Source organism: Podarcis vaucheri, assembly GCF_965113315.1.
Source record: "Podarcis vaucheri genome assembly, chromosome: 2".
In the NCBI taxonomy this organism is placed as follows: domain Eukaryota; kingdom Metazoa; phylum Chordata; class Lepidosauria; order Squamata; family Lacertidae; genus Podarcis; species Podarcis vaucheri.
In genome coordinates, this window is record NC_138760.1 from 46,306,746 (window position 1) to 46,322,323 (window position 15,578).

At 43.7% G+C, this 15,578-nt stretch overlaps 1 long non-coding RNA gene across 2 annotated transcripts; it reads right to left on the reverse strand.

Annotated features, from left to right (window-relative positions):
* Nucleotides 1-117: 117 nt before the first annotated feature.
* On the reverse strand, nucleotides 118-15,006 carry LOC309527243. 2 transcript variants are annotated; one of them, XR_014217143.1, is made up of 3 exons: nucleotides 12,747-15,006; nucleotides 10,291-10,402; nucleotides 118-6,162 (listed from the first exon to the last, which is right to left on the reverse strand). It is a non-coding gene; the product is annotated as an uncharacterized lncRNA (long non-coding RNA). The 2 variants fall into 2 exon arrangements; XR_014217142.1 differs by lacking the exon at nucleotides 10,291-10,402.
* Between the last annotated feature and the right edge of the window lie 572 nt (nucleotides 15,007-15,578).

Here is a 15,578-nt window from a genome sequence, read left to right on the forward strand (position 1 = left end):
TGCCTGCCACGGTTGGAAAACCACATTGTTTTACAGGTAACTGTAGAACAGAACTATTCCAGTGCCTATAAGATTGCCAACCTCCAGGGTGGTAGAAGGAGTGAGGTGGATTTGTTTATAAGCACAATTCTGCTGATAGGTGTTTGCCAGCCCCCCACTTCTTCCATCCATCCTCATGTATGTAAATTCCCAACATGTAAATATATATTTTTAGAAAAGAAATGGGACAGAATTGCTTCTCTCTGCAACAAGAGGCACCAACATTTCGCATCCATTTTTACATCCAGGATGTGGTTGAAGATAGACAAGTTGCAAGAGATGTGGAATAGCTGTAGCCTGATTGTCATGCCATGAAAAGTTGATCACAGCTCAATCTATGCTTGGCTTCTTGCCAGCCTGCAGCTTTCAGCTACCCCTGGGAAATCTTCAGAAAGGCTAGTTATTTTACAGGATTTCTTGGAAAGATACAGTTTTCAAAAGCTTTTTCTTTTCATCCCTCCTGCCCAATAATATTTTTGGGCTGCCAGTCTTGCTGCATCCTAATCTCATCCTGCAGGTGCTTGTTCCTCTTGTATACTAATTGGGCACATTGTACAGCCACTGTACAGTGATAATTAGACACTGAGTGTCTGTAAACTCTTTCCAAGAAATATTTGTAGGTCCAACTTTAGTTGGAATTTGAATATTTGGAACAGATGTAAATTCTAATTGACATGTACACCCCATCTCCCTGCCTGGTCCTGACCTCTGTTCCAACAGCTACATGCAGTGACTGAGCCTGTGTAAAAACCCTGGACTATTGGCTCATTCCACTGTGTACTTGCATCCCCATGCTACAAGGTCTTGCTCCAGTTCTGCACAATGAGATGTAGAGCTCCTGCATTAAATAGGATCCCACAGAGCTAAACAGTCTAAATATGTGCATTCAACAATAGTTCCTGACATTAGTGGCCTTCACTGGGCAGCCTCAGGAATTTCCCTTCATAAGCTTTTATTTTCTCTCTGCATTTTTTCAGAGAGGCACGCATTGGAAAAGTGATATCCTGTCCCTTTTTACCAATGAAGTTTTGTGTACAGCACCAGCCGAAAGCAACTGCAGAGCTGCTTTTCATTGGTGTGTTGTGTTCGTAGGCCACAGATCAGAGCCATAAGAAACACTGTACTTTGCTTAACAGAAACTGGGCTGAGAAGGGAAGAAGGCAAAGGTCACGAGCCATCGTTGCTTATGTTCTATTCCTGAGCAACAGGCATACACTCTGAAGTGTTTGCCACTAACTGCAATGCACACAGGTATGGTCACACAGTAGCGGGAAAGGGAGAGGCAGTTTTCTCCATAATTTATGCTGAGCATAGTTATCTTCAAACATCTCTGGTGCCCAACCCTATGGACAATAAAAGCTGTTGACCTATGAGAGGGTCTGCTATAGAACCTCTCCGGAAACAAAAGTCTTGTGTGCCATCTTGAATATGGTGTGTCAAATACATAAGGTGTGTCATTCTGATTTGCCATGATGTAAACCAATGCACCATTGGTTACCTGGGTGAAGCATGCATCGGAGAGGAGGAAGGATACAGACCCAAGCAATGAAATGCTACAGGTAGACAAGACAGGCCTAGTGAGCACAGGGGCACATATAGTAGTACTGAGGGGGACTCTGTTTCCCAAATGTCACCACAAATCTGGCCATCTGTACATTTCCCTATAGAATGGTGTTCTGTTGTCCAATATTGTATGGCTCATTTTCAGGCCACTTCTACTGAAATAATAATCTGCAAAGCACTGTTGGTCTCCTTTCCTGCCTGTTGGGCCACCTTTATACAGGATGCAAGCACTGTGGTTGCTGCTGCAAACTCCAGCTGTGTGACCACGAATCCACTCAGTTGCCGCAATGTTATGGGAATCGCATGGCCTCAAACGCTGCAGAAGTGCCCTTTTGTGTGTGGCGCAACCATGCTGCCTGCATACTATACAAAGCAGGCCTTGGCCTCCCAACAGCTCATATACCCTTCTGAGATCACCAGTACAGTCCTCTGAAGAAAATGCAGAGCCCTCGTGTTACCCTAAGTGATATCTCCATGGAGTCACAACTGCCTGAAATTTGGCTCAATGGATTCAGAGAGGTGTTATAGGATAGGTGGACGAGGGAAGTGAGCGGTTCTGATTACTTTGGCTCAACTGTTCTCTGAAGTTAGATGGTTCAGCTAGCATCCAGTCTCAGAGCCACTTACATCTGGATGTAAGGCTGCCTAATATCAAGCCCATTAAAACTAGTGATTGCTCCTATGCTGCTTGAGACAGAGGGAGTTGATGCACTAACCTTGTGAGAAGTGTAGATAAGCCAAGTGTCCTTCAAGTTCTGAGAATACCAAATTTTCTACATATTGCCTAAGTAAAGCCCGCCCCCCATTTATATCCCTGCCTTTCCACTAAAGAGGGCAAAACCCACCGTCACACGAGCAAAAGTCAGCCTCTCCTTCCCCTGCACTCTCCCCAAAATCAGCTTCAGCTAAAACCAGGAATCAAACTACACATGAAATCCTCTTCAGTTGACCTCAGAAGCATGTAGGATCATACTGCAAAGGATACTCCTTCAAGTACTCTGGGCTCAGTCCATTGAGGGCTTTCAAGATAATAAGAACCAGACTTTGAATTTAGGCAAGAAATGAGTCACTACTTACCTCCATTGAAGCAGGACCCACATGTTCATTTCAGCATTTTGCAGCCATTCAAGTTTTTCCAGGGTATCTCCAAGTAGCAGCAGGTGCTGCTGTAGGTTTAATACAAATATTATCAGTTACCTGAATTTTACATCCTAACCCTAAGAGAAGGTGTGCTATTGAACTTTTTTTTTTCAATGGTTATGGAGTGGCCATCTTGCTCTTCCATGTGTTTTCTTCCTCCTGAGATTGTGAAGGCTCAGTTCCTAAGCTCTACTCAGTGATTTCAGGGAGAAGGAAAGGAGCCCTGACTTAATCCAGTGCTGCAGCAGGACAACTAAGACTTGCAATGCAGGTGTGGTATGTGAGCTTTTAGCTTGGTGGGAAATACAAAAATAAACCACATGGACATGTTTCCTCTAAGCAGAAATCTCCCTCATCAGATCTCACCGGTTCAGTTTCTTCTGCCTAACACAGAGCTATCTCCTTAGCCTTTTCATTTCAGGAGTAATTCCCCTACTCTGATGAGAGCAACAAAGTCTTTGAGGACTTCTCAGGAAGGTGGTGTTGTTTTTTAACCTAATGGTTTCCAGAAAACATTCAGATAAAGGGTTGCTTTATGGATGGTTGGTTCCAAAGGCAACAGACAGCAGGAAACTTGGACTGCAATCCCCCACAAAGCTACATACCCATATGACTGGATTGTGAACCTCTCACACAACGAGAAACAGTGGGCTGCAGTGGGATGTACCCCAGCTCCTTACCACCACTGTTGTTGCTGTCATGCTCCCTAAGTTGGAAGGATAGAGCTCACATAGGCTCCCCAATCAAGTTAAAACTAAATTGCATGGGGAGCGTACATGAGTAGGACAGTTTACTGGTGGAGACATTTGCCTTCAACTTATGGAGGGCAATGAGAACGCAGATTAGTGATAAGGGAGACATTTGCATTTAAAGGTGAACCAACCTAATTCATACTTTCTGAAACAATATGTGAACCAAAACATAGCCAACCTTAGAAATTCAGTTCTCTGCATTTTGCAACGCAGTTGTCCATTCAAGTAATGTATACAGAAATGCATATATTGGAGGAGTGTGCGTAAAAAGGCATGTATGGGTGAAACTGCTTTGCAAAAATGTGTACATTAAGGAAGATGGCACACAAACATATGCATATTCAAATGGGAAAGATCAGAAACACTTGCCCTTCCCAACAGCGACAGAGGACAAAGCTAGAACATTCATCCCCATTATCTCTCTCATCTACTCATATGGGGAACTAGAATGAATATTTTTTATTTGTTTACTTGACAGAATTTTATATATTGCTTGATTATTAAAACAAAAACATCCAAGTGCTCTACACAAAAATACAGGGCTCTCAAAAACGACATATGCAGCCAGAGGTGGGGTTCGGGAGAGATTTGTAGTTAAAGGCAAACCAATTTTAACTGAAATGTGAGCTTGTCTGTGTAGCTGAGTGAGCCGCTACAGTGCAGATTTCAAAGGCACTTCTGGCTGCATGGACAGTTCTTCCCCCACAATCAGTCAAAAAGCCTTTTTTCCCCTTTTAGTTGCTTCACCTATGTTCAGCAACATGTGCACACATGGCAGGGAACCAGAGCCAAATACAGCTCCCTGCGAAGTATCCCTGTATAACATATTTGCTGGTTTCAAATTTCACATTTTAAGGTGTGCCCTTCCATTTTTAGTTTTTATTTAGCCTTCGTTTTATCACATTGACCTTCCAACAAAATTTTCCAGAATGGCTACCATGAAATCAATATCTTATGTGTACACAAACAGCAAGCCCTGACACAGGGCCCACCCACACTTTAGTTTCTCCCATGAATTCAAGTCACGAGTCTGAAAGGTTTCTTTCCCAAGGAAAACCTACTGTTTACTGCTGAATTGAAACAAACGCCAATCCGGAACTCGAACAAAATTTCTTCCAATTCAGCAGCAAACAGCAAGTTTTCCCAGGGAAAGGGGGAAGGCAAAAAGACAAAACAAAACCCAACAGCAACACCTCTCTGACCTATGACTTGCAAGAGTAGATTGTCCTACAGCTGCCTTGGTTGGTTCCTCCTGTGATTATGGCATCCCCTGTAGGTCAGTTCTTGCACAGGCCAAGCCGCATTACACTCCTCTGGGTTGGGTTCAAGTATATAACAAGACTGGGAAGAATGAGAAAGAGTTCAAGATGAACTCATAAAATAGTGCAGTCCTCAGAACAAATAGACAGAAGGAAGTCCATGAAACAGAAAACAATCTTAATGCATGCACAGGAAATGTCATTTCCTAAATGTGTTTCACTGAACAGGGCTAATATAGCTATACAGCTCCCCACCCCCTGTGTGTATGTTTTAGGGTTCCTTCCCTGGTTTTCAAAAGTGTTGCAGGGTTAAAGGGGAAGAAGTCATTCTCCCCCTAGTTAGGCTGAACTGCAAATGCTGCCTTTGCTTACCTGCACTTCTGGACAACGTGCACAATGCAGCCTGTGAGCCACCCAGCTGACAGCCTACATAGAGCAACTATCAAGCAGCCAAATCCTTCTTCTGGGTTTTGTTTGGAGGGCAAGAGAGTATGAAGGAAAGAGGTGCTCCAGGGCTGGGGGGTAAGAGTGGTGAAAGAACTCGCCCTGATTCTTTAAAGAATCTCTTGCCTTGAGATACAAGCCCCTTAACACACTTCAAATTCTCATTTCTTCCCATGGTCAAATGTTAAATCAAATGTTAATCACAGGCTGAAGTGAGCTGAAAGCAAAGGGAGAAAAGCCCTGGAATAATTAGCCCTCCGATTCTAGTTCATCTTGGTATAAGTGACAATGTGCAAACATCATATTTGGCAATGCAGAGGTGGGTGCCATGCATTGACGTGAGAGTGGCCTTGAAGTTGTGAGCAAAAGAGTGTGGTTAAAATACCCTGTGGCAGGGAAACCTTGGAGCCTTCAGGTGTTGCTGGGCTACAACTCCCATCATCCCAGACCCTTATAGCTACCCTGGCTGGGCCTGATGGAAGTTGGTCCATAAATACCTGGAGAGGAGGAGGACCCCAGCCCTGCTCTATGGTTTCCTATTCAGCAAACAATGATTGATTCAGAACAACTAAAGATATCAGTCATCCTGGCCTACCCTGACTATATGGAAGGCACATTTCACACAATAAACCATCTGTTGGATGCTGAGGAACATTAACAAAGATAACAGTTCTAACTCTGTGACTTGTTAGCCAGCTTGAGCTTGACCTCCACTGGAACCATCTCAGTTCCCTGTGTTAATTTTTCACAAGGGTTAAAACTTCAAAAACTAATGTAATGCTCTCCCAGAAACATCTCAGCAATAACTCTGGTTTGGCTCAGTTCTCAAATAATAGCTACCTGTATGTTGTATGTTTACTGCTAATCAACAGGATGGTCCAGCATCATCTCTGAGGTGTCTTCACTGAGTTGTAGAGGCAGCAGGTGGAATCATTTCCAAACATTATACTTCATCTGCCAAAGGCCTGTGAGAATGAAGGGAGACAGACATATTCTGTTCTTATTATATTTATGTAAATCTGGGGAGGGGGGGACTAAAAAGTCCATTATCTCATTAGTTAGCGAAAATGGCATTTGGTGTCTCTTTTTGTGACCTTTCATGATTTGTGGAAGTTCTCACCAATGGTGTAGAACTGCGCCTTACTGTTGCTCTAACCACATGCTTTGCAGTCGCTTCTTCAAGCCTTCATTCCATAAGCTGACAAGGAATCCTTTAGCAAGAGTTTCTCTTCTCCAAGGAAACCAAATCTTATTGTAACCAGCTTAATTTGGGGGATAGCTATTTCCTGAGGGGAAGGTTGAATGTCCAGCCCTCTTTGTGCTTTAGCCCAGTTTATGGAATCCATGTTTATTCTTCAGTAGTTCTGACAAGAAAGTACATTTGTTATCTGTATCTTTGCACAGACTCTTGGTTACGCATTAAGCTTCGAGGCAGCAGTATTTGACTGTTTTTCTCTGTATTATCCTTGTTGTTATACTTACCTGTAAAAGCACATTCTGTAGGTACTGTAAACAAAACTATTACCGGTTTAGTAAAAAAAAAATAAAAAATATTAGAGTCTTAAGGATTTTTTTCCACTTTTGTCAGTAACAAATATTTATGGATTCAAAAATAAAGCAATTTCAACAGAAAAAAAGCTCTGTTCGCTTTTGGTACACATAAGAGGTCATCTTTCTTGGCTGGCTTTGCAAACTTTGTAAGCAGAGAGGTAGGTTTGTTTGTGTGTGTGTTTGTGGACGTGTGAAGAGCAACTATAAAATCTAGTGCTTCAAATTCTATAGTGTCCTTATTTTACTTCTTTGTTAACATGTACAAAAAAAGTTGTGCTGCCTGCACACAGAGGGCTATTGAACTGCAGGAAGGAGTTCTCTCGGCATACTTGAGAAAGGAGGCACAACATTTCAGCCAGCATGCAGCCACACACAAACACATGGCATTCTGTAGCAGAGAGATCCCAAGACTGCACAGGAAGGATCCACCTCTTTCCAGATCTGTACTATGATGTACAATAAAACACGATCCTTTCACTGCTGCTGAAAGGTTATTCAAGAAATCCAAGAGCCTAATGATGACTAGTATTGTTGGGGGAAGGCATGGTGCTAGACAGTGCTTTTTTCTATAAAAAAATAATAATGTTTAGGGGTACTCTCATTTTCCTACTCATATTGAAATACTGCCCCCCAATGAGGACAAACTTAGATTCCCACATGTTTAGGGGTATGCATACCCCCGCGTACCCCCATTTAAAAAAGCACTGATGCTAGACAATCTTAAATCAGCAGACTGAGTGATATATCAGTATGTCGTCCAAAACCGGTTTCAAGTCCATATAATGATATCAGTTTAATAATTCTTACCTGGCAATATATCATGAATCATGATGTTTGGGGGGGGTTGCGCTACGCAAAAATCACCATGTGGGAAAAACTGAAGAAGGTGCATAGCCTCTCTTGCTAGTTAATCAGCACCAGGAGCCTCCCTCCTCCCTCCAAATCCTCCATGAGGCTCCAGGGAATGGCTATGCAGCGGAGGAGCAAGCCTAACGCTCAGTGACCCATGTAATTCAAACTCCACTACAGACAGCCATCTGCTGAGGCCAGAAAATGCTCTCAGAGAAACCCAGGTGAAAATGAGAGGGAAGCCACACCGTTTTGTGCTACTTAAGACCAACAACGGGGGGGGGGGTAGGTTCCTATGGGAAGAAGGCAGAAAATGAATGGGCAGCAGCCCCCCCCCCCCAAATTCATGAATAGGTTCTTTGGCAGTGAAGAATGTGGGGCTGGGGGGACTCTAGCCAAAGGCAGCTGCTGCACAAGAGGAACCTCTGTAGGCAGACCCACCTTGCACACTCTGTTCTGCCAGTGGTCATTCGTTCCTTAAGCTTCTCTCCCAATGGGTTTGTGCATTTCACACAGTTCATGAACCTATAGCAGTTTGATGAGCAATGACAAGCCAGCAATGGCGTGCAAGTTGTAGCCCCCTAAGTAGGCATGAGGATGGTGTGGGCAGGGACACGATTGACTAAACTTCCTTGTGTGTTATGTCACACAACTTGAATAAAATATTGGGGGGCCCTGGGAAGCCCCACCCTGCACATGCTGGCCACACATACCTTTTGAATGGCAATGCCCATCAACTGGGGGGCAGCCCCCTCAAAAAAAATATTGGGGGGTGAAGGGACCTCAGCGCCTAAAAGTTGGCTCCTATGTCACAGCTAACGGTCTCCTCCCCATTGGCTGGCCAGAGGCAACCCGAATGTTAGGACAGAGCAATGCACAGACCCACTGCTGTAGTGTTGGAGTGAGGCCACAGCCTAGGAAGACATCAGTGAGAGCCATTGTACACCCATTCCTCAGCAATTACCCCACGTCTGCGCTGCAGTGCCTGAATTCAAGGCAGAGCGCCTCTCTCCTCCTGCAGCTGCTGCACCTCCCTTGTTCAGTCTATTTCAGGCAAAGCAGCTGGCAGGTACCAATCAATGTAGTTCATCATCTCTTGAAAGGTTTGCCCCCATTGCCTTTCCTCATTGACCCAGCATCAAGAACCACAGGTATCAGAGTGCTGCTTCACACTAGGTCTGCTGGATTTAAAGCCCTTTCTGCAAGTCAGGCTCCTTTCGGATAATTGGATGGATCAAAGTGCAATAGAAGCACACCAAATGAAACCTTGGAAGTGTGATTCATTCCCCACCCCCACTCCACCCCCATCTCTTTCCCATATTCAGCATCGTGCTTCTTGAGCTGCTTCATAAAGTGAGGTGGAGGTTCAATGGTTTTCAATATGGAAAGAAAGAATGTCTTGGTAGGCTAGCAGGCAGGAGGCCTCTATGACCCAAGGCCATCAGTGGTGGTGAGCGCATAGCTCTAAATGTGCAGGGTCAGCTTTTGTTGTCATATCCATCTACACACCAATGAAACAAAATGCAGTTTCCAGTAACTAACCAGCAACTAAGTGGCACCAAATAATGCAATCATGAAAGGAGTTGGACAGACCCTTTTTCATAGCTGGCCATTTCTACTAGCTCTTCCCATTGCCCATGCTATGATGCAACATTGGCATCACATATGGATGACTTTGGCAAAGCCTCACAAGGAGTCCAATACAAGTCCACATTTCATGATGAAACAGAAGCCATAGCGCAGTGGCTAACCTGGCGACCTCCAGAGGTTGTTGGACTAAAACTCCCATCAACCCCAGCAAGCACAGCTAATATTTAGGGATGATGGGAATTGCAGTTCATTTTTTATTTTTTACTTTATGAATTTATGTATCTCCGTCTACATTAGTCTCAAGGCAATTTACATATCGTTCCCAGCTTCCGGACAGCCACATGGGTTCCCCATCCCTGCTTAAAGCATAAAATCAGCCATTTGGAATATGCAGGGAAAGGGAATGTGTTAGAAATGACAAAGGTTCATGGCATGAGGCTGGCATGCAAATAGCTTCAAACTTTTGAAAGGCTACTGTATTGTTTTTGAGCAAGGAGCCATGCAGCCAATGACTAAGCTGCAAGAAAAACTAAGTGAACTGAATCTCTCCAAAAGGGAGATTTTTAAAGCCTGCCTCTTTGCTAACCCAAATATTGCATGATCCTTTTTGTAAGTACTTTTCTTTTAAAGACATTTAGAACCTTTTTTCTTATTTACTTTTACTGTAATGCCAAAAGATGGAGACTTGTTTGCTGTTACTTCTAAAACTATGTGAGTAGAACATTCACTTATTTGCAAAGCTAAGTTTCTATGATTTATTCTAGCCTAAATATTTTCATGGGAAACATTTGTTTAAAGGTGAATGAGGGCAGATGCAAATCTAACCAAGTTTTAATCTGCTTGGAGCAATCACCATTGTGCTAACTTTCTTACAAGACAGTAAGAATCTCTTTTCCAAACATCTCTCTCGAACATTTCAATGCCAACCCCCATGCGCAGAGTGAGCAATCACTGACACATCCTGCCTTGCTATTGGCCATCTTTGCCCCAGCAGGACATGAATTTTAGCTTGTGTTCTGAGCAGTTTCCTGTTACAGCTCTCCAGCTCCTGCATGTGCTACACTCCTGAAGGACACCTCATTGATTTTGTGTCTGGCACCCACCTGGACTCTCATTACAAACTGCTTGGCGGATGTTCTTTGGCATTGCTCACTCTCTTGGGCCAGGGCTTTATGACATGATGTGGACATTTTGTGCAGCATTTCCCCACAGTTGCTGGCAAAGGGAGGAAGAACAAGAGAAACGAATGAGGGATTTATCCTGACATTACCTCCACTGCAGCCTGGTGCCAACATCAGGCACAGAAAAGCCACATTCAGTCTTCCTGCAGGCCAATGAGGGACCATGCCATGGGAGTCCCTTTGAACCCACTGAACACTGGGGGGGGGGAATATTGTGCATTGCTCAGAGCTGCATTCCTGCTTCAAGTTTAAGATAGACATCATAGGGTTGGAGGGGATAGATCATCCGTTTCCATTCCTACACATCCTCAGCAGATCAACCCACATCTTCCTATGTATGCCATGGGTTCAGTTTTCTTTGATAATCAAAGCTATTTAACATGCTAAATGCCCAGACCATTAGGTTTGCTGGTAAAAATGGGGTTCTGCTATCACAAAAGAGTGTTCCAAAACTAACAGAGCCTGAAGTCCAAACTCAACATAAGAAGAGCGTGCTGGATCAGACCCATGGCCCACCTAGTTGACAGTATCCTGTTGTTACAGTGTCCACCTTGTATGAGCCAAATGCTGCACTGCCATATTCCCTACACCTCCACTTGCTAAGGCCGTCTCTTGTGGGGTTGCCAACTTTTATTTCTGAGAGGATTCTGAGCTTTTAATGCTGAGCATGACTGGATGACATTCAGAGGATGAATCTCATCAACTTCCTGCTGAGTAAAAAAATCACTTACTTTCTATCTGTCATGCAGCCCAAAAAGGAGTTTTCCTGGAAAGGGGTGGGGAGAGTTAGTAGTCCTATGTTCTGTGCACTATAGAACTCAAAACCATTGTGACTAAAGAGGCCAGTGACTCAGGCAAGCCTTGTGTGGCCTGTATTTCATCACCTCTGCCTTTCCCTAGTTAATTTCCCAGCAGGATTGCATGATATAAAGTGATGCAAGCTGGCTTCTGCCTTTTGGGGAGATGAGCAGAAAATTAAACAGCCCCCAGCTGGCAGAAATCAGCACTTCCAGAAACAGATTTCCCAGTCTTTTCCAGAAGAGCATGCCGAGCACGATTCTTTGAGAAACTTTCCCCCTGTGGATGCTCTTTTGTGATAAATGGGAGCTGTGTGGCTTTCCAGAGGATCATGTCCATTCTCATTGTGTTCTGGAACAGGCTGGCTGGTTTCACATAAAAAAACAAAAAGGATGTGGAGCTTTCCTGTGCAGAGCCAACTAGCACACTCAACAGTATCTGTCATTTTCATTGCAACCCTGCAGCTGTGCCTCTGCTCTGACACTGTTGTTATATTGTTATTATATATTTATTTATACCCCTGCCATCTTCCCTGACAGGGACTCAAAGTGCCTTGCAGATAAAATTAAGAACAGCTAAGAACCAATAATTAAAAAACAGTGGAACACTGACAGGATTAAAACTATATATACACACAGTTGCATTATAAAAAAATCTCCACCAAGACAGAGGTACAAAACACCCATCCAGGTAGTGTGGGTTGGCCTCCCCCTCTTTTGACAGCCCCTTCCTCCCAGAAGCAGCATCATTATGCAACTGCCTTAACCCTAAACACCTTATCTCTCTTGACACCTCATTATCGGGTAGCCCAAATGGTGCCCTCCAGATCTGGCTAGCATTGCCTTTCGTGTTTAGGAGAAATCTATATACTTAGACCCCTCTCACTACAACATCAATTATCCAAGTGGGATCCTTGGTACCGCTAGCCCTGGACAACCATTTCTTACCTATGCATGCTTTTGCTTGCTTAGTTTATACTAGAAATACAAAATCATCTTCATCTAAAGGTGTTGGGGTGCGTGTTTGCAGCTATGGTTGGTTCACTAGCTATGGCACCTTTTGGACAGAGAGGACTTGGCCACCACATTCTGTGTACTGGTAGAATCCTAGAAGTACAGTGGTACCTCAGGTTAAGGACTTAATTCGTTCCAGAGGTCCGTTCTTAACCTGAAACTGTTCTTAACCTGAAGCACCACTTTAGCTAATGGGGCCTCCTGCTGCTGCCGCGCCACCAGAGCACGATTTCTGTTCTCATCCTGAAGCAAAGTTCTTAACCTGAAGCACTATTTCTGGGTTAGCGGAGTCTGTAACCTGAAGCGTATGTAACCAAACGCACCACTGTATATAACTGCAGGGTTGGAAAGGACCCTGAGGGTCATCTAGTCTAACCCTCTGCAATGCAGAAATCACAACAAAACCATCCATGGCAGATGGGCATACAACCTCTGCTTTAAAACCTCCAAGGAAGAAAAGTCTTCTAGCACCTCCCACCACTGGGAGAGGGTGATATCTATGGCAACCCCTAAGTTGCTGGAGATACATCACTTTACCCTCACCTTTGTCCTGAACCTCTGGCCTACCTGGTCAGTATGCCGAGTCCAACATTCAGAGTCTGAGGGGGTCAGTCCACACAAGCAGAGTCCAACGGTCAGGAAGCAATGTTCAGGGTCAAGTCTGAAGTCCAGCAGGCAAGATATGGTCCAGAGTCAAACCCGAAGCACAGTCCCATAGAGGTCCAGGAGAAGCCAAGCTGATGTTCATCGCCATGGGCAGTTGAGCAGACACAGCCCCTCAGCTCTGCTTCCCTTTGGTGCTTTGAATGCTGATTGCAGCACCTGGGCCTGATGAGGCAAGCGACCCTCACCTGTTCTAAGCCTGCTGCAGCTGAGAAATCACACACCTCCTCCCAGAGCTGGCTATCTGACTAGAGGTGTTTTTGCTTGTGTTTGTTATAATTGGTTTTAGTTTTATACTATTTCCGTGGGTTGCTTCAGGTCACTTTTGTGAGAGAAGGAGCTTATAAAGTTAAATAAATAAAGCAAGCAATGGAATGCAAGGCACAGCATTTTCCAGGAACAGAATTGCTAATTTGAGCAACTATGTTTGGATCCTCCAAACACAGAGAGCTAAGCTCTGCTGTTGTGGGATGATGAGAGTTGTAGTCCAACAACACCTGCAGGCCACGGGTTCCCCAACCCTGCTCCTAAACAGCTGGAAAGATCCCAGTATCAGTCCTTAAGCACAAGCCCTGATCTAAGGCAGCAGTGCTCCAAGTGTGTTAGGAGAAAAAAGCAAAATGCCCTATTAGTATGAGCACAGAAGAAGCCGCTCTGGGAAATATCAGGAGAGAAGCATTGTAAGGTGGTATAAATTTTGTGTTTAGGAGTTGTCAACAGTTGCAGTACTGGGGGAAGGTTTCTTGCGGCAGACTTTGGTCTCCTGTGGTGTTACTGTACAAAGTTTGCATCAGCAATGTAACATGGGGTTCAAAAAGATACTGAAAATGAAATGGCGAAGCGAAAAATGGACCAGGACAGTTGTCAAATGAAAGACATGCTGCAGAGAACTGGAGAATGTGAGCTGTACTGCATTGTTAGGGGACCAGACTAGAAAGATGAAGAGACTTTAGCCAGCATGGTTTCTTTATGTGGCAAGTGGAGAAGCAAGAGAGGTATTTAATATTTTTCACTTCGATGACAATGCAGATAAAGCAATGGGGTGACACAAGTTTTGATTAATAAATCTGCAGCGTACTGTGCACCCAGCAGAAATGTTACATATGAAAGGCACACATTCTTCACTAGAGCTCAGAGTACAGAAAAAGGTAAAGACTCATATGTGACTAATTTAAAGCGGTTAGCAGGGAGTGGTGTCAATCATGTATTAAAGATCACACAGTTTGTGACATAAAGTCAGGCAGAATAAAAGTCAGATTACTGAGAGTGACTGGTTTAACTCTGGAGTGGTACACTTGCTAAAATACATAAACCAGAGAACCAAAATCTCAAGAACCCAAGAGATATGACAAAAGCAAATCTAAAAGAACACTTTCAACTGCTACTGTAGACAAAATTACCAATAAGTTAGGAGAACTACTTAAATCAATACCAGTTATCAGCCAGTAACAAAAGGTACTAACTGTGTAAATTCCATTCACCTTTTGGCAAATGCAGTTTAAGAACATAAGAACCACCCTGCTGGATCAGACCAAGGGCTACCCTGCATTCTGTTCCCACCCACAGTGGTTGACTAGATGCCTCTGGGAAGCTCACCAAGACAACATGGGCACCCTCTCCCACAATTGTTCCCCAGCAGCTGGCATTCAAAGGCATTACAAGAATGCCTTTGTACCCATGGCAGATTCTCTTTTTGCACAGGCCCCAAAATGCTGGCAACAGAAGAGTCAAAATATGCTTTCTAGCATGAGAGTACTATTTATTTTATTGAAATCAAAATTTATAATACACTTTTCCCCCTCTAAGAAGTTGCCTAAATTGGCTTACAAATTTGATCAACTATAGATGGTATTCTGAGATGGCAAAGGATTATCAACTGAGAAGGAGTCAATTCCTATGAAGCGAATATATCGCTGTTTTATTTGTCAGCTTCAGAAACAAAATTGAAGGATTTCCAAACAGCTACAACAAATGATAGAGGTTTGCAAGCTTAAAACATACAATTTAGCAAGGCTGACTAGAAGTAAGAATGAAAGTTCCCAAAGATAGGTATTGAAATTAGAAAGAGGAATTCAAGGAACATGATCACCTTAAAAAAAAGTGATACAGTCATAGTAGCACAAGTCCTATGAAAAGAAATTCTAAATATCATGCAACACAAAAATCATCAGAATTACATTATGAAAAAGAACTACTAAAGAAAGAAAGGATAGGGCAGACACATGTGCTCTGATGATTTGGTATCACCATGTAGATGGCATCAAACATCTGAAATAATTTTTTTAAAGCCTATGTTATTTTCTCCCTGCGACATCCAGCAGAGCTTTTTCAGGTAGTACAGGGCCTTTTACAGGGGGCCGTAAAACTGCTGGTAACTCACTGTAACTTGTTTGCGAAGCATTTTTAGGATAAAATCACTTGCATCTGCCAGGACCCTGCCCTGGCTGCCCTGATATAGCAGATGAATCTCACAAGGTATCCAGAACACTGTCTAGTCCTGTTGTGTTTGATGAGTTTCAGTTTGCAAGGCTTGAGGATGTGGACAAGGTGCTTAATGCCTCCTTGCGAGAGGGCTGCTCCCTGCTTGCTTAAAGGAGGCAGTGCAAGACCACTCCTTAAGAAACCCTCCCTGGATGCAGAAAATTTACGTAACTACTGACCAGTCACCAGTTTCCCCTTCTTGGGCAAGGTCCTTGAGCAGGTGGTCGTGGGCAAGATCAAGGCTTTATTAGATCA